This window comes from Gossypium hirsutum, chromosome D02 (assembly GCF_007990345.1).
Source record: "Gossypium hirsutum isolate 1008001.06 chromosome D02, Gossypium_hirsutum_v2.1, whole genome shotgun sequence".
Classification (NCBI taxonomy): domain Eukaryota; kingdom Viridiplantae; phylum Streptophyta; class Magnoliopsida; order Malvales; family Malvaceae; genus Gossypium; species Gossypium hirsutum.
Genome location: NC_053438.1, coordinates 51,109,709 through 51,136,142, shown reverse-complemented (window position 1 = coordinate 51,136,142; position 26,434 = coordinate 51,109,709). Strand labels below are relative to the sequence as shown.

At 32.7% G+C, this 26,434-nt stretch overlaps 1 long non-coding RNA gene across 1 annotated transcript; it reads left to right on the top strand.

Annotated features, from left to right (window-relative positions):
- Positions 1-3,853: 3,853 nt before the first annotated feature.
- On the top strand, positions 3,854-4,324 carry LOC121214706 (uncharacterized). Its single transcript, XR_005910390.1, has 3 exons — positions 3,854-3,940; positions 4,090-4,134; positions 4,279-4,324. It is a non-coding gene; the product is annotated as an uncharacterized lncRNA (long non-coding RNA).
- Positions 4,325-26,434: the final 22,110 nt, after the last annotated feature.

Below are 26,434 nucleotides of genomic sequence, written 5' to 3'. Positions count from 1 at the left end.
AACCAAGAAGATTTTGGTAAGTAGGGATGTTAAATTTGATGAAACAAGGTTTTGGAACTTTGATGATTCAGATACAAGTCAGTTTGAAGAAGAGAAAGGTGATAGCAACCTAGAATTGGCAGAAAGTGAAGTCAGTAATGCCAATGTTGATGATGCTCCTGTGAGAGGGACCAGGTCCATTGCTGATCTCTATTAGAGATGCAATGTAGCCATTGCTAAACCTTCAAGCTATGAAGGGGCTGCTAGAAGCAAGATTTGGAAGAAAGCTATGGAGGCTAAAATCGATATGATCCACAAGAATGACACTTGGGATCTAGTGGACAGACCTAAACAGAAGAAGGTCATTGGTGTCAAGTGGGTTTACAAGGCTAAGTTTAATGCAGGTGGCTCTCTGAACAAGCACAAGGCAAGGCTTGTGGTGAAAGGGTACAGCCAACAATTTGGCATTGATTTTGAGGAAACTTTTGCTCCAGTAGCAAGCTGGACACTATAAATTTATTGTTTCCCTTGGCTGCACAGAAATAGTGGAAGGTCCACCAGCTTGATGTCAAGTCATCTTTCCTGAATGGCTTCCTTAAAGAGGAAATCTATGTAGAAGAACCTGATGGATTTAAAGTTCAAGGAAAGGAAGATAAGGTTTATAGGCTGAAGAAGGCACTTTATGGTTTGAAACAGGCTCCTCGAGCCTGGTATGACAGAATTGATGAGCATCTGTCTAAACTTAATTTTGAGAAGAGCTTGAGTGAACCAACTTTGTTTGTGAAAATGTCCAAAGATGAGACACTGTTGATAGTGTCAATATAAGTGGATGATTTGTTGGTTACTGGAGCAAAATTGAGCTGATTCAAGAGTTCAAGGAGAAAATGCAAGTCATGTTCGATATGACAGATTTGGGAATTATGATTTATTTCCTTGGTATGAAGGTGAGTCAGATTGGTCAGGGTATTTTCATCAGCCAACATGCATTTGCCCTGAAGATACTCACTAAATTCCACATGGAAATTTGCAAACCAGTGAGTACACCTCTAATCACAGGACAGAAATTAAACAGCTATGGAAATGAAGAAAAATTGGATGAAATGGAGTGTAGGAGTCTAATTGGATGTTTGCTTTACTTAACAACAACAAGGCCTGATCTTATGCATTCTGTGAGTCTGGTATCTCGTTTCATGCATAGCTGCAATACATCACATTTAAAGATAGCAAAGAGAATCCTCAGGTATGTAAAAGGAACCTTGAAGTTTGAAGTGATGTTCAAGTCAGGGATTAAGCTAAAATTGACTGGCTATTCAGACAGTGACCGGGGAGGTTCAATTGATGATATGAGGAGTACCTCGGGCTACCTTTTTACACTTGGTTCGAGAGCTTTCTGTTGGAGCTCTAAAAAGCAACAAACAGTTGCCCAATCAACTGCTGAGGCAGAGTACATAGCAGCAGCTTGAGCAGTAAGTCAGGTTATTTGGCTTGGAAAATTGTTGTGTGATTTGAATGAGAAACAATTTGAGCCTACTGAGATTATGGTTGATAATCAATCAGCAATAGCTATCTCCAAAAATGTTGTTTTTCATGGTAAAACAAAATATTTTAAACTCTAATTCTATTTTGTTCGAGAGGCAGTGAAATCAAAGGATGCAAGTCTTGCACATTGTAGCTCACAAGGCCAATTGGCTGATATTTTGACAAAGCCTCTTGGTACTATGAGATTTGAATCTCTTAGAGAATCAGTTGGTGTTTGTTGCCTACAGTCCAAGGAGGAGTGTTGAACATGGACTGCAATGCAACAATAGGCCAAGAAGCAGACTAGCAGCTGCAGCAGACCAGAATTCGAGCAAGACCAGAAGCAACTTGATTCTTTTATTTACTTTTGATTATTTTGTAATGCTATCAAAGCTTGAATGTAACTAGACCTTAGAGTTGTTAGGATTTGAATTTGATAGATGTAATGGTTGAATTATTCAGCTCTTTAATTTGTATTATTTTGTATTGCAACTTGCTAAAACTGATGGGAGCAGTTACATATGTTAGGTAACTGTCATACTATTTTTGTAACATCTTATATTTCAAAGTTTCAATAAAAAAATTGAATCACTTCATCGGTTACTTGCTGTTCTTAGTCTTTCATTTTTCTTTTCATTGTTTTTGCTTGCTGTTTTCTGAGCTTATGCTCGGTGAAGCTTCATTTTGTTTTATTTGCTGCTGCCATTGATCCAAAAATGTTGGAGATTTGAAGGAAGGAAATATGAGCTTGCTAAGAAGTTAAAGATGATTGTATAAAGGAAGGAAAGCATTTGCGTGAGGGTCTTTATATGTTGTGAAGGTATTAATTTATATTAATTTCTTATCTTTCTATTAATTTTTGGTTTAATTTATTTCAAGTTATTTCTCATTGTGTTGTTTTTGGTGCTCATAGATGGGAGACCCTTCTGTGGAGGTTACCGATGATAACCGTGATGCTTCCCATTCATCTAAGGCCAAGGCTATGGATGCCATTTCTGAAGGTAAATAATCACAACTTACCATTTATTTACTTATTTTTATGTGTTTATATGTATATATATATGTTTAGCTTAGTATTGATCTAGTTTAGCTTAATATTGGTCTGGTTTTTTTACATGCTTGAATGATAAAAGGCTTAATGGTAATCGTGAACTTAAATCGTGAAAATTGCTTGATTTGATTTTTACAAATTGCAATTACTGCCTTTTTTGGTTTCTTGATTTATTATATAATATGTTCTATAATCGAAAAGGCAGTTATATTGCAGCAGAGTCATGAAAATTAGGCAGTAAGAAGATGTTCCATAAAGAATAAAGCAGAATAGCACATATACAATGGAACTAAGAGTGGTTCTTATTTTGTTTTGCTCACCATTGATACATATTGGAGATCTCAAAGCATAGATATTTTGTATAATGTTCTGGGGTTCCAAGTATAAAGGGAAAACATTTGAAATGCCTATGTCAAATACATAATCATGTCTGACACTTTTGAGTTGAAACTACTATGGCCAGTGACTTTAATTCTTTGATCATGAGTTACAGCATATGTCCACACCCCAGACTGTTTGATAGATTGTGTCTTAAAAATTGTATACTCAACTTACTCCATGATTGTAATTACTAAAAGCATTTGAATAAGAGCAATTTTATGTGCAATCTGGTTTGGTCCTTTGATTCAACAGGAATCTCCTTGGTGAAGACTTGGGTCTATTGAACTCAAAGGAGCTTGAGCAGCAACTAAAGCCATCCTTGAAACATGTCCACTCCACCAAGGTAACATGTAATGAAGCTTATATACTTATAGGTTTTATCTTGTTTGGAGGGTAAGTTTTGATTACTACTTACATATATCTTTGATATGTTTGAGTTTATACAAGTGAGAATTTCATAGAATTGTTCAGCATAGTAAATTTATTTTTTATCAATTGTTGCACGTGTTATATTCTGAATTTTTAAGATAGCTAGGAATAAATATGAAACTAGAATGTTATGGTAAATAAACTTTTTTTTCTAATTTAATCCCATCCAATTTAACCAGACCCAACTTGTCAGCAAATCTATCTTTTACAAAAATTGTGTTCTTTTTAGAAGAGTTTTTCTTCATCAGTAATTTATTTAAATCTAATGGAGAGCGTTAAAAACTGTCTATTGAAGCTCATTAACCATAAATAATATTAGAAGTGGCTAGAGGAATTAGGGAAACAGTACTATATAATAACATCTTTATTAGAATAATTTTATTTCTACTTTAATAATACTGAAAAATTAAAAATTTTATTAGACTATTTAAAATATGTAGTGTTGGGTTTTCTAGATTATTGACTAAGTCGTATGTTTGTCGGCAGACCGGTCAAGCTATGGCAAATGCTCTCAATGTTGTACAAACATCTCATTCGTATGGGGATTTAATGCTCCTAATGAAAGCTGCTGAACTGCAACAAGTGTGTGCTTCTCTTGGTGTTTTTTTTACTACGTTTTTAAGTGATAAAACTTATGTTAACTTTGTGAGGAATCGGGTCTCGTAACACGTGATTCATCTGAATATCTATTTTTTTTAGTGTTAATAATTCTTTTAACATAAATTTTGCAGGAAAGGCCCTGGAGTTATATGGTTGAAATGGCCAGGATTGAATTGGTGAGTCCAATTTGAAACTCTTATTCATCTTTCCATAAAAATACATTTGTATTTGAACTTGAACTTGATAGTTTACCAATCATTCCACTCTTATCAGAGCTGACATGCTCAATTGTTTTTACTCTTAAAATTAATCACTCGTAGGTTTACAGGGAAGTTGAGTTCCTTCTAGCTGTGACGAGGTATTGCAAAGAATAAGTTAATATAGTAACCACTATTCATGCGAGCTTGTGAATTAGCATTTGTTGAATGTTATGTTACAAATGGAATGCGAGCCCCGTGGTTTATTTTAAGGTTTAAATATTGTTATAAATGTTACGTTTTATTTTAAGGTTTATGGTTTACCGATCATTCCACGCTTATCAGAGCTTTGAGTTCATTACAAGGTTTCCTTGATTAAGTTAATGTATTATATCTTTTATTACCAAGATTTACTTGATTAAGAAAATGCATTGTATTTTTTATCACCTTGCAATGTGTATAGTCATAGGCAGGTTCAACTAGTCAATCTGTTTCTCATAGGTATTATTTATTTTAGTTTTGATTCTAAATTTTTATTTTTACTTTAATATTTATGACAACTTGAGTTCTAACTTTTGGATTTTAATTGTGTTATTAATTTATTATTTTAAATTCTAAAACTAAATTCATTAATTTTTATATTTAGTTTTAAAGTTAAAATTTTTATAGAAATTTTAATATAAATAATATTTTTTATTTATCCTTAAAAGTATATTTAAATTTCAAATTTAAAAAATAAAACATAATATAATATTTATCATAAAAATAAATATTATTTTATTAAAATAATTTTTTTAAATGTTATGTTTTTAGCGGCGTTTTTGCAAGAAGCGTCGCTAAAGGTTTGTTCTATAGCGGCGTTTGTGACAAATGCGCCGCTAAAGGACATGCGTTTGTGACAAAAGCGTCGCTAAAGTTCATGACCTTTAGTGGTGTTTGTGACAAAAGCGTCGTTAAGGACCATGACCTTTAGCGGCGTTTGTGATAAAAGCGTCGTTAAAGGTCATGGTCTTTAACGGCGTTTTTTCACATAAACGCCGCTAAATTTAGCGGCGATGTCTATAGCGGCACTTTTTGCAGCGCTTTCTAATACTTTTAGTGGCACTTAAAAGCGCCGCTAAAGGCCTAAAAAAACGCCGCTAAAAGTCTATTTTGCTGTAGTGATACCACTGTCACTCAGCTCCAAGTGGGGGACACTTCGGAGGTACACGAACAGCGGCTAGAGTATTGCAAGCCAAATTCTTTTGGCCAACACTATTCAAGGATGCATATGCTTACCTGAAGAGCTGTGATCGATGTCAAAGGGTTGGAAATGTCACCAACAAAAATGAAATGGCTCGAAAAAACATCATTGAGGTAGAGTTGTTTGATGTATGGGGTATTGACTTTCTTGGTCCTTTTCTTCCGTCTTGCGGTCACAAGTGCATACTAGTAGCAGTAGACTATGTGTCTAAGTGGGTCGAGACTGAGTCATATCTGAAAAACGATGCTAAGGTTGTGATGAAGTTTCTACAGAAGCATGTGTTCACAAGGTTTGGAAACCCAAGAGCTATCATCAGTGATGAAGGATCCCACTTTGTGAACAAGTAGTTAAAATGGTTATTAGACAAGCACGGAGTGAAACACAAGGTTGCAACAGCTTACCATCCGCAGACAAATGGGCAAGCTGAACTGGTAAATAAGGAGATCAAAGGCATACTTGAGAAGGTAGTCTGCCCGAACCAATGAGATTGGTCCACAAGATTAGATGATGCTTTATGAGCTTACAGAACAGCATACAAGACATCGTTAGGGATGTCACCCTATAGGTTGGTCTTTGGGAAAGCCTATCATCTACCATTGGAGTTAGAGCACAAAGCTTATTGGGCTCTTCAACAACTTAATTTAGATCCTAAGCTGGCGAAAGAGAAACGGATGTGCCAACTCAATGAGCTAGAAGAGTTCCTGTTCTCATATGAAAATGCAAAATGACTTAAAGAAAGACTCAAGAAATGGCATGACAACCATATTCGAGTTCAAGAATTTGAAGCAGGTCAGCAACTCTTGTTGTTCAATTCCAGATTGAAGTTCTTTCCAGGTAAGCTAAAATCATGTTGGTCCGGTCCATTTACGATTCCCCAAGTCTATCAATACGGAGTTGTTGAACTCCAAGGTAAGGGAGGTAATTTTCGAGTTAATGATGAGCGCCTGAAACATTATTGGGGAGATATAATTGAACGGGATAAAATCTCATTCATTTTATCAAATACCTAATTTTTTGTTTTTCTTTTTGAATAAATGATTTAGGGTATATTTTCGAGTAAAGTATGTTTAAATAAATTCTGTCTAGGAGATTGGAACTTAAGCAGGACCGTTTGTAACCCTTCCAATCTTTCCTGGGAATTTATTTTGACATAATTTTCCAAGAAATTATCCCCTAAATGGAAAAATAAATTTTTAGTTTCAAATAAAAGGGTCAACTTTGATCGAAGTTTTAATTTTGCAACTCAATTTTAAATTTTCATTAAGTCTGGGGACTTAATTGAATTATTTTTGAAATTTAGTCACTCTTTTCATAAACAATAAAAAAAACTAGGTGTCTTTCTTTGTGAATATTTTCAAAAAGCATCTAGAATAAATATATTTAATATTATTAATAATTTGATAAAATTTAATATATAATTATATTATTTATAATTTATATATTAATTTTTATCAACTTAGCTTAGAATTAGGATTAATTAGCATTTTTTTTATTTCTGCACAATAAAATAAGAGATGGGAATCAAAAGTAAATATGGACAAGTAGTAAAGTCTAAAGTGTGGCAAAAGGTATATACATGTTTAGGATTGGATCTAGGAAGAGTTTGGTACTTAAGCAGTCAAATTGACTCACCTCCTCTTTTCTGGTATCCTACCTGGTGTATAGTATCTATTCACTTTAAACAATGAGGACATTGTTCATTTTAAGTTGGGGGCACTGAAAATTGAAATTATTTCCACTCAGAATAAAATTTTTCTTTTAATTATGAATATGATATATTTTTGTTCAATAAATTTGAATTTTGTTGAGTATGCTAAATTTAAGTATGAATAAAGTTTTATTATTTCAATAAATTGTTATGTTAGCTTAATAATGACATGAAATGTATTTCTAACAAAGCATGCAAATCATACCGTAATATTTTAGTTCTTTAGGAAAGTTAGGCATGCTTGAAAGTTTAAGTCTTCAAAATTGACTTAGTAGTTTCTTGAGGCGAAATCCTAGGAAGCATGGAACGTTGAAAATGATTTAGGCAACTATTGTTTGGACCACTTGAGCCTTTCAAGCCAACCATGATGAAATTTTTATCCTTTAAAACCCAACTTTGAGACTTTATGGCCTAATTTTATTTAAACCCTTACAAAGTTAGCCATCACTTTTCTTAATTATCTTAAAATGTCTCAAACACTAGACTCAGTACTATTCAGAGTATTCTTTGAAAATAAGTTTGGGGGAGTTGCAAAGAAGTATGAAATGCTCTAAAAATTGTAGTACATGCAGTAAAATACTCGAAAAAAAAGCATATGTACTTGAAGTAAATTGCACTAAAGGCACGTGAAAAGGAAAGAAAAGTTGATGTATTAAAGGTAATTATTTCGAAAGGTCCGATACAAGCTGAGTCTAAGGTTTTTTTAACCTAAAATTATCTATCTTTTACCTACCCCTAAGCCCAGCCACGTTACAACCTTGTTAAAGACCTATTGATTCAAAGTTCCAATGTTACCTACATTAGTGGAGAGAAATTGCTTTGTTCAACATAAGAAGACATCAGTTAAGCTTAATGATTGCATTTTAATTTTGAATAAGGGATTAAAATCAAATTGGTAGGGATTAACATGTCTTTATTAAGAAACATTTATTCTAATTTTGCTATTGTAGTAATTGTTGAGATTAATTTGAACGATATATATACTTGAGTAGCATAATTATCAAATTTCTTATTTTTGAGCATAAGTATATTGATTTCATGATTTTGGGAAGAATGTTGTTCTGAAAGAGTTTTTTAAAAAATTTTTCCGAGAAAATTCTTTCCAAATTTGTGCATTACTCGGGACGAGCAATGAATTAAGTTTGGTGGTGTGAAAACATGAAAATTTATGTGTTTTTACATGCCTTTTTAGCTTAAAATCATGCTATTTCGGTTAAATTCTTGTTGAAAAATAATTAAATATTATAAAATAATTAAATTATGTTAAAAATATGAACATGATGAATTTTAATTAATTTTATAGTTAAATTTGATTAATTTTGACTATTTTCGACAGATTCGCACAAAGGGCGAAAATTGGCTCGATAGACAATGCTCGAAGAATAAAATCGAGAAGCAATTTGAAGCATCAATGAAAATTTATTTCTAGCTTGAGATGGTCCAAAAATGTGTGTTAATTCATAATACAATTAATTTTAATTTATTCCCAATTTAATTTGGGCTAAATAAATTATAATTAATTAATTATGGAAAAAAAAGTCCAGTTGAACCGTATTGGTTGGACCGAATCTAGTGAACCGAACTAGCCACAAATTGGGCTGCCCAGAACCGTCCATATGCTGACCCAAATCAGCATTTTAGCTGACTAAATAAGCTTTCAAAGAAGCCCTTGAAGAACTTTCAACCTTGCATTCAAACCCTTCCAAAAAATGTGGCTTTATGGATTTGCCCCATGCTATTTTTAGCAAAATTGAATCTCTCAACTTTGCCATGTGTGTGGCTAGCCAAGGGGGGTCACTTTGGCTGATGAAATTTTCTATTTTTAGCAGCCACAACCAGCTATAAAAGACACCCCTTGCTAATCATTCAACACATCCCTCACACTCTCATTCTCTCTTCTCCTCTCTCACTTTCTCTCAATTTTTCCTTCCCATTTTCCCTTTTGTTCTAGTGTCGATTTCTTCTCTTGGGAAAGAGGTCCTCATCATCCATTGTTTAGCAGCAATTAAAGTGTACATAAGCCACCTTGATAGCCGAGGACAATGGAGAATGAAGAACAGAGAAATAAGTCAAGCCACAGAAAAACACCGGATTTGCTTCTTGTTCCCTATCTCTTTAAATTTCGCTGTTGTTTTGACAAACATGTTTATGAATATTTATGCTATTGAAATGGTTATTTTAATCAATCTAGATTGAATTTAATATGTGTTGGGTTGATTATATTTTTCTTGCTTGAATTATTGAAATGGTGTTTGTGGTGTTATAGGCCTCGGTAAGATGCTTGATTAAGTAAAATCATGCCTAAGATATTCTTGCAATATTAATTGTTAGATAACTAATGAATTAATAATTAAATCGTATTGAAATTGTAATTAATCGACACAATACTTAATCAGTGCATATTTATTCTTCTAAGGTAGCTGAAGTTAATTTAGCATTGTATTTGGCGATACATCTGCCTTGCATAACTTGCAGGATTATTGTGATTAAACTGTTTCAAGGTAGAAATACTCCGTTACTTCACTTGATCTTTTATATGCTTGTGAAGATTGATTAATCATTTGGATTGACATTGAAAAATGTTCAAGAGATTGATTAATTTAATAAGTATGTATGAGCAGTAGTTAGCAAATTACTGAGTTGTCGTGAATTTGTTCATAGCAGTATAAACATAAGTTTAATAATTCTAAGTTTAAGGAATGTAATTAATCCAACACAATTATATCATCTTGATTAAACCTTATTTGAAATCGTGCATTAGAACCTTTTTATTTTTAAATTTTTTTTACTTAGTTTTTAACCCTTAGTTTTTAATCATCTTTAAACCAAAATATTTTCTATCACCAAAGTGTTTGAACATTAATTTCATAAATATTCTTTTTTACAATCCCTGTAGGTATGATAACTCAACATTTACTTGTCACTTTATTACTTGTTGAGATTGTGTATACTTTTACATTTTCGTCGTTCCAACCATACCGATTTCGAGTTCATATTTACCTACATGACTTCCTAGGGTTGTCAATCCTAAGGTTTAAGTTTTTCCATTCCCAACCAACCAACCCGTTAAGAAACCCTACATAGTCGCCAACTAATCCCACATCCACTTGTTAATCTCCCTAATAGATTAGTTACTCATGGACCTAACGCACACAATAGATTGGAATTGAAATATAGATATTTGCAATACAAATGAAAAGATGAGAAAGATCCTAATATATATATTGAACAGTGAAAAAAATCCTTAAAAAATCTGATGAATACACAATCTAGATCTCTCGAAGAACAAAACAAGAACAGAAATAAAAACTACAAGTAAAAACCTAAACTAAGGATGAAGGTGAAAATAACTAAGAGGTCAAGAGTCCCTTAAATTGTTATGAGCAATAGTATTTATAGGCCTAGGTTTAGTAGCTCATTCTTGACTTAAAATGACTAACTAATCTTCATTAAAGTATGTTGTGCGGACGAAAACACCCTTGCTTCATTAAGTGGCCACGTCACTTTGGTGTCGCAATACTGATGGCGGATTGCTCCTTGGTATTTTGCTTGTTGTGTTACGACATCCCAACTCTATGTTGCAACATAGGGGAGCAGTCTACTATCTTTCTGCCCTTAAAGGATGTCCTCCACACTCACCGAACGTATTAGTCTACCTTTAAGCCTATTTCGGCCCACAAGGTCATGTAAAATGTTTAAATTGCTCATTTTATTACCAAAGTGCTAAAGATGAAAACTAATTAAAAACGTAACAAAATTTCTTTCTAATGAGCTTATTAAGTACAAAAAAAGGTTTAATCTGTTATAAAGAATTGCGAGAGATCAATAAATAATATTTATTTTGAGAAATAGAAAAAAACATATATTAGGTTGGATTAAATTATAAAACATTGGGTTAAAAGTCCATGAAGCACATTTATGTAGGACCTAATATAGGAGAGGCCTAATTCCCTTCGTATTACATGTGAAGGGCGGCAACCCTAGTGTATTTAACTAGGGTGTGTCACCACCCTCTTCTAGTTAGACCAAAAGACTAATTTTCTATTAAATAAATATTACTTGTGTTTTACTAATTCAACTAGGGTTCCCCTATCTCTCCCTATAAATAGATGACACTAGTAGAGCTATTAACATACAACATAAGTTATACATAACTTTGAGACATTGTTATTCTACCAGAAAGTAGAGAGAATTTATTTTTTAAGTATAAATTCTATTTTCTGAGAATTGCAATTCTACCATTACTATTGAGAGAGAATTAGTTTCCCACTAAAAGTGATAAATCATTTCTAGTTCCATGTCTGATTCGTAATTTTTTGAGCCCACATTAGAAGAAATTCATGGTACGAGAATAGCAAAGAAGGTCGTTCGGTTGGAAGTTAGAAACATTTAGGATCTATCTTGCTCAAAGAACAGGAATTTTTTAGGAAAAAAAGTTCATTGCAATAAATATCACAAGTTGATTTAGTTTGCAAATTTTAATTTTCCTATTGTGATAGAAAATCGTTTTCTAAATCAAATTTTTCCAACAATATATGTTTACTAGTTATAGAGATACATGGTTTTGCTTGTCTAATATGCTATGTTTAGATCATATTTGATATAATGCTTGCATGTCGAAAAAGTGAAATTGATGCTTGATGTTAATAAGGTTGTGATCATACTTGTAAATAGGTTATTTAAGGCATTAAATATGCTCAAAATTGTGTTTAGAAATTTGTAAACATGTCTTATAATGTTTGGATATGATATGGGATTGTTTTGGGTCAAACTAGTGTATTTTTGGGTCTTGGCAAACTTCTACCGATACAAGTGGTCAAATGTATCACTACAAGTAAGTTAGTAGCCAATTGAACAATAGCATTCTATCAGTAGAAGTCTAGATACAAGCATGTTAGAACAAGGTTCCTCCCTTGTTTTGACTTGTTTTGATTCCTCAAAGACCCGAATTAGGTCCTGATCATCCCCAAACACCTAGAACTCAATTAAAAATGATATAAAAGTGTTTTAAATGACTTGAAGTTGATTTTAAACAATTTGAATGTTTTGTAAAGTGTGATAACATTAGGATATTGTGTTGATGTTGAATGAGAACTAGTTCTAGTTGTTTTTAATCAATATCATTGACCTTGTTTTCAAGTAATTTTAAAGTATTTGAATGCTTTAATTGTTTTATGGTTGAAATGAATAGTTTATATAATATGTCAAATGTTTGATGTTTTGAATTGATTATAAAAGAAAAGCCAGTCCATGTTACTTCGGCAATAAATGTGGTGCTTCACATTCGGACCTGACGATTAGGTGGATGTGGGGTGCTACAGAAATGGAAGGAGGAAGTTGGAGCTGAACAGTTATAAATTGATTGTATTTGTTGGGAAAGTTGTTGATGCTCGTTCCATGTCATGTTATAATGAAACTGTTTCTCTACTTAGGCCATCGAATTGGGCTGTGAATAGGTTTCGTTTGTGTTGTGTTCGGTCCACCTGGGTGCGGCATATTTGACAAAACACAAAACATGGTTCGATTAGAATTTTAAAGACTCCCAACCGAATTGCTTGAAGTGATTGGATAAGCATGAAAGTCTTATTATCTATTGAGGGAGTTTTGGAGCTGTTAGAAGATTGATTTACGAAGAATTTTATTTGATAAATACTCGAGATAATTAATGGGATAATTTCAACTTTTAAATAGGATCTTAAAGTCCTGTTTATTGATCACTTGAAAAGACGTATAAATAGGCTATTTTGTGCCGCACATCAAGAGAAGTTTTGGAGTGTCTTTGTTGACAATTTTGCTTTGTTCTTATGGTTATTTTGGGGCTACAATTACTTCTTTGTGTAAGGGTAAATTGAGTTTAAGTCAATAGGTGGTCTGAACAATTGTTGAATAAAATCAATCAATGGGCGGGACTCTACAAACGTAAGACCGTTGTGTCTGAACTAAGTTAATAAAGATCGATTGCGTCAATTCTTTTCTGCTCCTATTTTTTACACTGTCTGTTTTCGTTCTAATTGCTGTTACAATGAACCTTAATCCAAATTGATTTATCATATTTGCAAACTAATTATATTTTAATGTTAATTTATTTTTAAGTTCTTTTTCTTTTTAGATTTTTAAAACACAAATTCATCTGCTCTATGTATTTGTGAGCCAGCGCAACTAAATTAACGAATCATGAGCGAAGTTAAATGTGATTCAAAAGGAAGATTGGGTTAGGGTTGACATTAGATACGTTTTTATTGGAAAATCAAGAAGGAAATAGACAAATTGTGCTTATTATGTGGTCCAATAATGACATCAGATTTGGGTCGCCTCTTTTCGGCATTAATGGGTGAAGTATATTTCAGAACAAAATGTATATAGTATTGGGGACTAAGAAAATCGTTTCTGAACAACATAACTTGAACAATGATTGTTGCGAAACACCAAAATCATTCCTAGGGCTAATGCAGTTTCCTGCTGCAAGATAACAAATTTAACACAAAAAAGCAGCATCGATGCCAACGCAGACAACATAAATACTACTTGCTAGTCTCTCTGATGCCTTCAATTTCAACAACGAAAACGGCGGCTGTGGAAGAATCTAAGGCCCATCAAATCACCTCAACATCCGTTCTCTCATCGCTCGGTACAAAACTCTCAGTAACATGCTACTTCAAGTTTCAACGACCGTAGTATTGCTTTCACAGCAGCGCTATCAACAACAATAGATTAACGCTTCTTTCCTAGTAAGTAAGAACCTTTAGCTCATCTCATCGATCGGTTCAAAACATTTGACCACAGTTTTTAAAATAGAAAATCTACATGAACTATTGAACTACTCGAAAAATCTGCATCGGCTGAGCAATGCAAAATTTGAAGCATGAGCGGAGAAGGGGTTTCACACTTTCACTGACCAACAGCCACGGCATCAGCAACAACAACAATCAAGCGTCGTTGTTTGTAGGATGTAGGGATTTTCAGTGAAAAATAACACAGTACAAAGGTACGTAAAATATTAGTGACGTTTTAAAATAAATTATATGCTTAAAATTTTACTTCTGCTTTGTATTGGTAAACCTGTGTCCTTCAATTTAGCGCCGTTTGAAGCTTTTTTTTTCTTTTTTTTTCCTCTTTTGGTTTTTTCAATTCTCAGACATTGTCTTGCATGGGGCGGTCATGGGCTGTGGAACAATGGGTTTTGTTTCTTTTGTTGTCTTTTTGTCTTTAATTTTCCTTCTTTAATTGCATGAGCTGGCAACTGGCAGTGTCACGAGTCCTGCTCTCCAGATATGATAAAAACATAACAAACGTTTCTTAAATAGGGTAACTAAATGTAATTAATATATATGACATTTAATATAAGTATGTTTTTCTATACAATGATAATTTGAATTTATGCTATATTTGAAGAACGTAAACACTCAATAGGTTACAATTTAAAATTTTGATATTTAAAATTTTAATAATTTATATTGTATACTTTGAAAAAATATTTAATATATTGTTAATAAAGTAGAAGTTGACAAATATCTTATAGATAAAATATAATATTGAAAAATATATACGTCAATTTTTTAAAATTATTTTTGGAATAAAAATAATTACTAGCAGTATACCATTTATATTTGTATAACCAACGTAAAAAATACATGAAACATATACACAATCGAATTTATCACTCACTTCTTGGATTTATTAATGATTACACAACATTTGTCAGGCAGCAGTAAAAGTTTAAAAGGATAAGTTTTGAAGTAAAATTAGACTGTTGGCATACTTTATTATTATTATTATTATTATTATTATTATTATTATTATTTTGGTGGAATAAACCGTGAATTGGCAGTCAAGGACTGATTCAATAAAGAAAAATGAAAAGTAAAAAAAGACAACAATCGAGACAAAAGAGCCACATGATTTCCTAATTAATGATCATAACGACCGAACAATTCTTGACACTTTTAACTGCTGCGGCTGCCTGTCTGAGTTGACATAAATTTTCTAGACAATACTCCTTCACTCACTCGATACTACTGAGGATATTCCTATTCCTAAAACCCACAATACATATATATGTATAGGGGTAAGCATTCGATCGAATCGAATCGAAAATTTTCGAGTTCATCGAGTTTTTGAATCACATTTTATCATTCTAATTTTATTTGAAGTTTTTTCGAATCGAGTCGAGTGAGATGGATTTCGAATCGAATCGAATCGAATCGAATCTATTTGTTCGAGTTAAATTTTAAAAAATAATTTTAGGTACTTATAACTACTGCCACCCATCGTAATAAAATTTGTCCACCTTAATTAAATTTTTTATTAACTTTCAACACCTTATAATTTATTTATTAATTTTTTATATACTGGTTAGCATCTTTGCTTGCTTAGTTGTTTCAATTATCTTCAGATTCTTGTCACTATTTATTTTAGAATTAAATAATATATTAAATGTAAAAACGTGATTTTTTAATAAAAGTTATTTTAAAAATAAAATGTGAAATTGATACCAATATAAAATTTTAACACAAATATTTTATGGCATAATTAATAATTCAACTTTAATATAAATATTAAATATGACTAAACAATTCAATAATATAAATAATTTAAAATGTGAAATTTAATTTAATAATATAAATAGTAGATATAAATAAAATTATTACTATTTATGTTTAGTGATTTTTTATTTTGGATAATTTTGATTTTTTATTTGAGAGTAAAGGGTGAGAAGTAAAAGTTTAGGGGAAAATAAAAAGTTTTAGGGAATAAAAGTTTGAGGGAAAGTAAACAGGGGAGTAAAATTTTGGAGGGAAAATATTAAAAAAATTAGAGGGGGGAGGGTTTGGGGTAGATGAGAGGTGGGATGGGAAGGAAATAAAAGTTTTAGGAAAAAAGTGGGAGGGAGTAAAAATTTTGGGGAAAAATAAAAGGTTTTGAGCGTTTTGGGGAGTAAAATTTTGAGAAAAAATAAATGGGAGAGTAAAATTTTGGTGGGAAATGAATTTTGGGTAGATTGGGGGGTTGGGAGGGGAGTAAAAGTTTTTGGGGGAAAGTGGGAAGGAGTAAAAGTTTTAAGGGAAAAGTAAAAAAGTTTGGGAGTTTGGGATAAAAATGTAAAATATTATAGTTTGACATTTGAATTATTCGAATTCAAAAACCCAACTCGATTCGAACTCGAAATTTGAAAAAAATTCGAGTTGATTCGAATAACTCGATTAACTCGAATAACTCGATTCGTTTAACTCGAAATTCGAATTTTTTTCGATTTTTTCGAGTCGAATCGAATTTTGCTCACCCCTACATATTTATGTTATATAAAGTAAGAAACATAAGTATTTTAAGAATATTTTCAAAAAAAAAAGTATGTCAAGAAATAAACCTAGGTAATATTAGGCTATTTTACCAATCTAACTTAAATTTTTTTTATATTTATAAAAATAACCCAAATTTAAAAACAATCGCCTAAATGACCTAAAATGAACAGTAAATTAGGGTTTTGGGAACCCAATGGGCGGCATTACATAGTGTTTTGACCCCATGATTGCCTGATGATTGTGTCAGGCTTTAAAATATTAATTTTTTTGACTTTGGGAACCCAATGGCCGACACCAGGGTATTTTTTTTAAAATCGTATCATATTGATATACAAAAATATCTATATTTAAAAAAAATTTTGGTTCTGGCCATGTAATGTTCGACACCAAAGGTAAAAAAACAAATTTGGTGCTGGCCAGTAGATAGTTGGCACCAAGTACTTTTTTCGTGTCCCAGTACAATTTTTTTTACTTTGTTACACTAATGGTCGGCACTAGTTAAATTTTTTTGAGTGCTGGCCATGTAATGGCCGGCACCAAGTATCTTTTTTTCTCCCAATGTAAATTTTTTTTCTTTGGGACACTGATGGCTGGCACCACCTTTTTTGGGTATCAATTTTTTTTTTTGGTTTTGGGACAACGATGGCCAGCACCAACTTTATCACATTAAAAAATTATTTTTTTCTTATTTTGGAACACAGATGGCCGACACCAAACCCTATATATAGTGGGTGATTTGGGTTTTGATAGTGTAAATGGATGAGAATTTTTTTTTTTAGAGAGCCACCAAAATGAGAGTGTTTTGTAGTCTATCATCAAAAGAGTATTTTGTAGTGGATTGTAGATGGGAGTTTTTCGTATTGTACAACCGAGTTTCAGGGTTGAATTATATATTGTCATGTTTTAATGGAGTTGAATTATATATTGCCATATCTGCCCCAAAGGTTATGCCATTAAGGGTTGGATGACTTTCTGTGCCATAGATGGCTAACTGAGATGTCCAACGCAGATGAACATTATCTATGGTGCAATAGCGTTTATTCCGCAACTTATAAGTGAGCTGCTGAAGCAACGTAGACCTGATTCAAGTAGAAGACGACTAATTGTAAAGAAACTACTATTCAAAATAATTGTATTATTTCTTTAGAGTGTTTTTATTTTTTTTATATCTGTAAATTTAATGTAGTTGTTTAGGATTTAAGGTATCATTTTTATATTTTCATGTATTAATTTCTTAGAATGTTTTTATTTTTTATATCTGTAAATTTAATATAGTTGTTTAGGATTTAATGTTTCATTTTTATATTTTCGCGTATTAATTTCTTAGAATGTTTGTATTTTTTTTTGTATCTATAAATTTAATTTAATCTGTATTATATGTAGTTTGAATTTAAAATTTTCATATATTAATTTTAGACATCTGTTTGTAGTTTGTTGGGTGTTTAAATTTAATTTAGTGCGTATTATTTTTGTTTGAATTTTATATTTTTTGTATTAATATTGTAGAATTTTTGTATTTTATTGTGTCTATAAATTTAATTAATTTTTTTTGTTCGAAGTCATTTATTCAAAAAATAATTATTTTAGAGAAATTAAATTAATATCAAAAATAGAAAAATTAAAAAATAAAGTAAATATTTATAGATAAAAATTAAAATTATCGTGATCTCGACGACGTCTTCGGCGCTGGTGTGTAACGGTCCGAATGCCTCCGTCGGCAATGCAGTGCACCTTGTTGAGGCGTTTGATAATTGCTTGGTTCGGCCTCCTGTGTCTTGTCCGGTGTACTTAGAAAAGTAGTATAATCATATACACCATAATCGGGAGTTAATGGGTATTGTGTGACCGGAGGTCCCGATGGAAAAATATCCTCAATGGTAGGTGTACGTGCTTCCAAATCAAGCTCCGGATGGTATAAGGACGTTCCAGACCGTGTTGAATGTTGAGGCTCGAGGTCGTCACCAAAAATATCCTCGAACGATGGAGGAAATTGGAGATCGGGCTCGGGATCTAGGGGTGTAATGACGAGCCAGATGCTTCATATTGGGGCTCGGGATCGGGGTTTGAGGCAGAATCAGTTTCGGTGTTCTCGAATGGCGAAACTCGGTTACCGCGCAGTCGTACGTTCCTCTATTGCCATCGGGAAGATTCCGATTGTGCGTCTTTTTGGATCAGCATGTAACGACCTTGGAATATAAAAGGCCTCCCGTGTGCCATATACCATGCTGCGTACTCGCGTGTAGAAGCGACCCTCCCTTTAAGACATACAAGGAAGGGTGCCTCGAATGTTGATCATTCCATAGAAAGATATACGGTTCATGCCTTCCCGCCCAATTTAAAGCGTCCCGACCTGAACCCTTTTTGTCCATTCCGTAGACTTCTGTGATGTCGACGGGAGGGTTCGAGATAGGTTGTGCGCAACCGAACTGCCTCAATACCTGACCTCCATTGTGCCACTCCACCATATGGAAATGAATCAACGGTACATTTGACACGAACAGTTATTGCTACTCGATAACCCATAGAAACTGTATAATATAGACAACACGTTATTAGTTAAATTTTTCTTATGCAATTATTGTATTTAAAAACGAAAGATTCGAAATCGTATTTTATGCCATCCCCAGAATGAGTCTCTATCATCATACGGTACATAGGTATGGTGAACGATCTCCCGATTCCCGGTACAATTGCCCATATAAAAAAATTAATAAATTATCAGATTATTTTTTTAATGCAAAAAATGAGTATACTATACTATACAATTAAAAAATATATGGTAAAATTGAACTATATATTTACCTATTAACAAGTGGCCACACATACAGTTGGTGGCTCACTGATGCTAAAATGGCATTCGGTATAACGCCCAAGACTGCAATAGAAGGCAACAATCGCCCATTGTTTTCGTAGATAGCTTTTTCACTCGTCAAAGCTCGCGGTATAAGCATGCCAACACTATAGAGCCCCAACTAAATCTTATGGCAAGCTAGAGATCTCTAATAAAGGGAGATACATTATTTGGACTTTATTTTGATTGACGTCCGGCAATAGTATCCCACCTATAAATTACAGAATGAACACTTTTGCAGCGTGGATAATGTCCATCTACGTTGGACTGCTCGGAAGATGCTGGAAGTTTTCTTTTAACCAAGTAAATTTAATATAGGTTAATCGTCCTTCCTCGTCATTGGGGGGCACTCTTCCAAGTAACCGCTTGCAAGTGCCCCACGGATCGGGAACTTTTCCAAGCCTGGTCACTTTTTCGCCGTTTATAGATAGCTCTAGTTGGACTACATGGGAGGTGGGACGTATGTGTCTCCGGGCGCCATCTTTCAACTAAGCCCGATATTAAATTGGCCCGTAGCTTAGATATCTGAATGTACGTGGTTACCCCAAAACCCGCGACATTTAAATACGGTAAAATTCTTCGATCGGGAAAATATCAGGGATCATGCAACCGAGGTATCAAAATTCGGTACAGATCCTACGTTTATAATAAATATAGAATGTTATATTTCTCGTTTAAAAAAGAATTTAAAATTAAATGAGATATTTTTCTTCTCGTTTACCTTATGCACATAGGCTGCAATGTGGTTGTTTCATTTAAAATAATATTAGGATTAGGATCCATGGATCGACGATAGTCGGCGGTGGTTGACGGTGAACGACAGTTGTCGGAGGTGTTTGGAGGTGATCGGTGGTTGTCAATTGACGGAGGATACTAACGGTCAACGGTGAACGACAGTTATCAGCGGTGGTTGAGGATGTTGGGTTGAAGTAACCCATTTATAGTGGGGGACCATGGTGGGGCAAAATTGGAAAAAAGAAAAAACATTGTGTTAAATTGGCCATCCTATTGCCCCCCATTAGAAGGCCAAATTGGCCTTAGTCAATGACGCAGGCTTGACAAGGCACAGGCTCTATCATTTCAACTTTTTTTTTCATTTCCATATTAAATTCCGTTTCATTTCATTTACATTTAATATCATTTAAATTTAGATCTTCCATTTAAATTTATTTATTTACCATTTCAATTTTTTTTCATTTCAGTTCTTATTTTCATTTTCATTTATAATTTATTTTCATTTAAACATTTATTTCATTTCATAATCATCATTTCATTTCATATTCATTACAAATTACATTTCATTTCTTATTCATATTTCATTTAATATTTGATTTCATTAATTTTTTTCATTTAAATTTATTACTTTTTTCCTAATATACATTTTTTTTTCATATTAATCACAACTAGTCTCATCTCAAGTTATCTTTTTTCAATTCAATTTTTTTTCAATTCATTTCATATTTTTTCATATTAATTAGAAGTAGTCTCAATATCAGGATCGTTTAAAATTTATCATATTTTATTTAAATTTTTTTCAAATTAAATATAATTCTATTACAAAATTTTAAATTTCACTTAAATTAAAAAAATTTCTCATTTCAATTTTTTTGGGTTCTTTTTTAGTTTTTTAGGCTTGAAATATTAGATCAAATACTAAGGAGTAGGCCTGTTGGTGCCGACCAATGACACCCCATTTTCCAGGCCTAGCGCAGGCCTGCCTAACATGTCATTTCACCTTTTTTTTTTCATTTCATTTGTATTTCATTTGCATTTCATTTCTTCCTTTTCATTTCATTTATATTTTCATTTCATTTCATTTACACCTACATTTAAATGAATTTTTTTTCCATTTAAATTAATTTTCCATTTATATTTTCATTTAAATTAATTATTTTCCATTTAAATTTAATTATTTCTCATTTCAAAATTTTTATTTTCATTTCAGTTTTTGATTTCATTTAAATTTATAATTTATTTTCATTTAAACGTCATTCCATTTCATAATCATCATTTCATTTTATATTCATTTAACACCTCATTTCATTTCATATTCATTACAAATTACATTTCATTTCATATTCATATTTCATTTAACATTTCATTTCATTAATTTTTTTCATTTAAATTTATTTTTTCCTAATATACAATTTTTTTTTCATATTATTCACAAGTACTCTCATTTCAATTTATCTTTTCTCAATTCAAATTTTTTTCAATTCATTTCATATTAATTAGTAGTAGTTTCAATATCAAGGTCATTTAAATTTTTTTATTTTTAATCTAAATTTTTTGTCAATTTAAATATTATTCCATTAAAAAATTTTAAATTTCATTTAAAATAAAAAAATATTTCTCATTTCATTCTTTTTGAGGATTTTTTTTACGCTTGAAATGTTGGGTCAAATCCTAAGAGTAGGCCTACTAGTGCCAGCCAATGACACCCCATTTCCCAAGCTTGCCTAACATGTCATTTCACCTTTTTTTTTCTTTTCATTTCTATTTCAATTCCATTTAATTTAAATTTCCATTTCATTTCCATTTTCATTTCATTTAAATTATATTTTTTTCTATTTAAATTTAATTTTTTTTCTCATTTCATTTAAATTATTTTTTTTCATGTAAATTTAATTTTTTCTTATTTCATTTAAATTATTTTTTTCATTTAAATTTAAATTTAATTTCTTCCTCATTTCATTTAAATTATATTTCTTTCCATTTTAATTTTTTTCTCATTTCATTTAAATTTAATTTTTTTCTCTTGTCATTTCAATTATCTTTTTTTCTATTTTAATTTACATTTTTTTTCATATTAAAATTTCTCTCATTGTTATTTATTTCATTTTAATGTGTTTTAAAGTAAATATGTATCTATATTGTATTATATTTAATAAAGTGTATAATTTGAATAAAGTATATCATTTATCTAATTTTTCATATTTTTACAACGTTTTTACAAGAACATGCGCCCAATAATATATCATTCGTCATCTTCGAGTTCGGCATTACGAGACGATTGACCGAAAACATAAACACAATGTGGGCAAGTTGATCGGTTGTGTCCGGATGTTCGACACATAGTGCACAGTTTGGGTTCGCCCGTCTCTCTGACATCCATGTCATTTTGAATTCTCGTCAATTGTGGTCGGCCTTTAGGATGTCTACGGAGACTACAGTTAGGCACCTTCTTGAAAGCAGGGGGTGGAACTTTCTAGTTTAAGACATCGGGCATTACAGGAAATTCGTTCGCCCATATACACAATGTGCGTTGCAATGTGTAAATCTCGCCTGTGAATTGTTCAACATTTAAGTTTGCTCTCACACACGTTGCATGAACATGCGAACACCGACATTGGAGAGTCTGAAATATCCCATACTCGCATCGCTTGTTTCACAAATCAACTGCGTACGACCTAGGTGGAAGACCCGAACAATGGCCGATGTACTCTTGAACTCGGAAAGTCTCCAAGTCGCGTGAATATAATTCTGTGTTCATTGTTTGTGCCCTTCAACTATTTACCGCCATGGCTTTTCGGACGGCCTCAATGTACACGTGCCCAGCCTCGATCTGTTTAGCTTGTCTCAACCCCATCCTAGGCATCAATGTGGCCAACCTATAAAATGTTGCTGAGAAAGCAGCAGAAATCAACAGATAACGTGTGCGCCTCAATACAAAGTTGACCACCTCTACTAAGTTGGTCGTCATCTGCCCATACCGAAACCCCTCATTGTAACTTTAAGTCCATTGCCAGTTCTCCATGCTACCCAACCATGTCCGGAGATCTGTTAGTAAAGATGACATCTAAGATTCAAGCCTCGCGAACCTCTGCCCAAATCTTCGCGGTTCTAACTCATGAGCTGCATATTTAATTTGAAACCAGTATTTTAAAAACAACCAAAATTTTGAAAAGTAATTTTTGAAATAAATACAAAAAAAAATTTACCCATGTTCACGAGTTCTTTTTTCCAATATTTATTTTTATAATCTCTGTGGAAGTTTGTCGCGATGCACCGGATGCAATAAATAGACCTACATGGAACCCCCGATCGCCTTATCGTAGCAAGTAATCCTTTCAATCTATCTGATATAAGGAAAATGTTGTCTTCTCTGACGACGTGCCTCTGCAGATTTCTAAGAAAACTTCCCAAGACTTGAAGCACTCACGCTCCACGATGGCGAAAGCGATCGGAAGTACATTTCGATTTCCATCTTGTGCAACAACAATCAAGAGTATTTGCGTGTATTTTTCGTACAACCATATCCCGTCCACCTGCACCATCGGCTTACAGTGAGGGAAGACTTTAACACATGGCTCGAACGTCTAAAAAATTGGTGAAAAACTCGTTTCCCCAATTGTATCTACTCATCTAATCCTTTATACGGTAGTGTTTGCAAATCAGTCACTGTCCCGAGCACATACTCTCACATCTCGACTATCCACCCTTAAAACTCATTGTATGATGCATCCCAGTCACTATATAACTCTCGCATCACCATTTTCTTTGCCCACCATGCCTTTCGGTACGACACTTTATACTTGAATTGAGCTTGCATGTCCGCAATAAGGACTGACACCTAAATGGTGGGCGACTCTTTCACCAAAGGGATGATGTAGTTGCATATAGTTTTTACATCTAACTTTTTATGGTCTTGCGACATATGAGCAGATGTGCATGTGTGTGGACCTTTTAGTTTCCTTATCATCCACATCTGTGTCCGTTGCATTAACACGGCTCAAACACGCCATTTACAACCACTTGAGGCTTTCCAACATTCTCCTACGTACAAAGACTGCGTCGACTTCGTTACTTTATAATCCACACCTAACTTTAAGCTAAGTTGTTTTATAACATGTACACAATCTTTTTTGTTATCGAATTGTTGTCCTACGAACAACTCTTCATCATTGAATTCATCATCAAGTAGGTGAACCGACACAATGTTTGTATATTCCGGGAACTCATGTGCAAGAGCCGCATCAAGATCCACGTCGGTCATGAAAGACTCTGAATTATTTCTTATAACTATACCAGGGCTCGTGTTCCAGGTCGAATGGGGATTTGCATTTTCACACTCCACTGACCCTTCCTTGTCTATGTCTTCAGGGATGTCATCCAAATCGGGGTCACTAAAATCATCATTGGGATCACAGTCGGAACCTTCATGACTATCTTTTATGGTGGCCAACACCTCTGGATGGATCTTTAGAGGAGTACACGAGTTTCGGATGTTATACGAACATCCACCGGTGTTTGGATTTTCGGGAGTTGGCATTGACTATCCAAAACTCGACTGATCTTCCCAGGAGACGTTAAGATCAAAATCAATTCCAGAGCGCTGGCTTGCTGGAATTACAACTTGAATGGGATCCGATTCATCTATCTCCGCGAACAACTCAACCGAGCTGGGATTTTTTATTTTAGGGGGGCAATAAATTTCTATCATTGTCACTAGATCATCATCATCTTCAAGCTCAATTTTTGAGAACTTGAGCGTATCAGTTGAAACTGAAAATTTGTAAAACAGTCTAAACATTTGCTTTCTGCAACGGGTTGCTATCTTTGTACTAATTTTTCATTTTAAATTCGCCAGCAAAACACACTTGTTGAATCTCATTCCTATTTTTTTCCGACTTTGAAATACACAGCCTTCTTTAGTTGTATTTATTATTTCTCCATCGAAATGAACATAAACAAACAAAATTTGGGAACTCATCTTAAAAAATTTTTGCTTCCTTCTCAACAAAGAAAAAAACTAATATTTTTAATCTCGCTTTTCAACTAATAAAGCAAAGAAAAAGAAAAGAAAAACTCAAATGGAAGATAAAACACCTACTTCTATCTGATAAATTTGGTGTTAGCCATCTACTAGTCAACACCAATTTTTTAAAAAATATACACTGGTGCCGGCCATCAGTGTCCCAAAGTAAAAAAAATTGCCTTGGGACACGAAAAAAGTACCTGATGCCGGCCATCTACTGGCCAACACCAAAAAAAAATTTTTTTCTTACATCTTTGGTGCTGGCCATTACATGGCCAACACCCAAAAAAGTTTTTTTTTTTAAATTTATCTAGTGTCGCCATCAGTGTACCAATAAAAAAATTTGCATTGGGGCACAAAAAAAGTACCTGGTGCCGGCTATCTACTAGCCAACACAAATTTTTTTTTAAAATACTAGTATTTTTGTATATCAGTATGATACGATTTAAAAAAAATACCCTAAAGCCGACCATTGGGTTCCCAAAGTCAAAATAATCAACAATTTAAAGCCTGACAAAATCATCAGGCAATCATGGGGCCAAAACACTATGTAGTGCCGACCATGGGGTTCCCAAAATCCAAATCTACTGTTCATTTTAGGTCATTTTGGTGATTGTTTTTGAACTTGGGTCATTTTTATAAATATAAAAAAAATTTAGGTTAGATTAGTAAAATAGCTGTAATATTATAAAATTATTACAAACCACCATTTTAATATTTTTGAGACTTCATTTATTATAATATTAATATAATTGTTGGGTTTCACGTTTTAATCTGTATATAATATTTCATTTAATTTAAGAATAAATATAAATATTTATTTTATATTTAAAATCATTTCTCTTAAATTGGAAACTGATTTTTAAAAAATTGATTTTTTTAGAAAATAAAATTCGTTTATAAATGAAATTTTCTTTAAATATTTTAATTAAAATAAAAAATTATTTCTTATAATAATTTAATTTGACATATTATTTTCTTTAATTACTTTAATTTCTATTTTTTTGACTATATCATTTTCATTTTTTTAATATATTATTCTCAATTATTATTTCTAATTTTATGTTATATTATTTTTTAAATTCTTTTAGTTTTTAGAAGAAATTAATAGGGAGTAATTTAATATAATAATTTAAAAGGTCTAGCAACCACTTTTAAATTTCTCAAAAAAGTTGAAGAGAAAGTGGTTGTTCATTTTTTACAGGGTGGACTGCGTTGAGGTCGGGACGTTTTCGATGTGGCTTGGAATCGACATTGAATGAGATTTGGGTTTTCAGTAAAGAATGTATATTTTCAACCCTATTTCGACCCGATTAATTCCTTATACATGGATCCTTGGATGTGGATCACTAGAATAATTTTTTTACCATGCCATGGGTCGTACCGGCGGTCTCAATAGTGGTATCAGAGCCACTTGTAC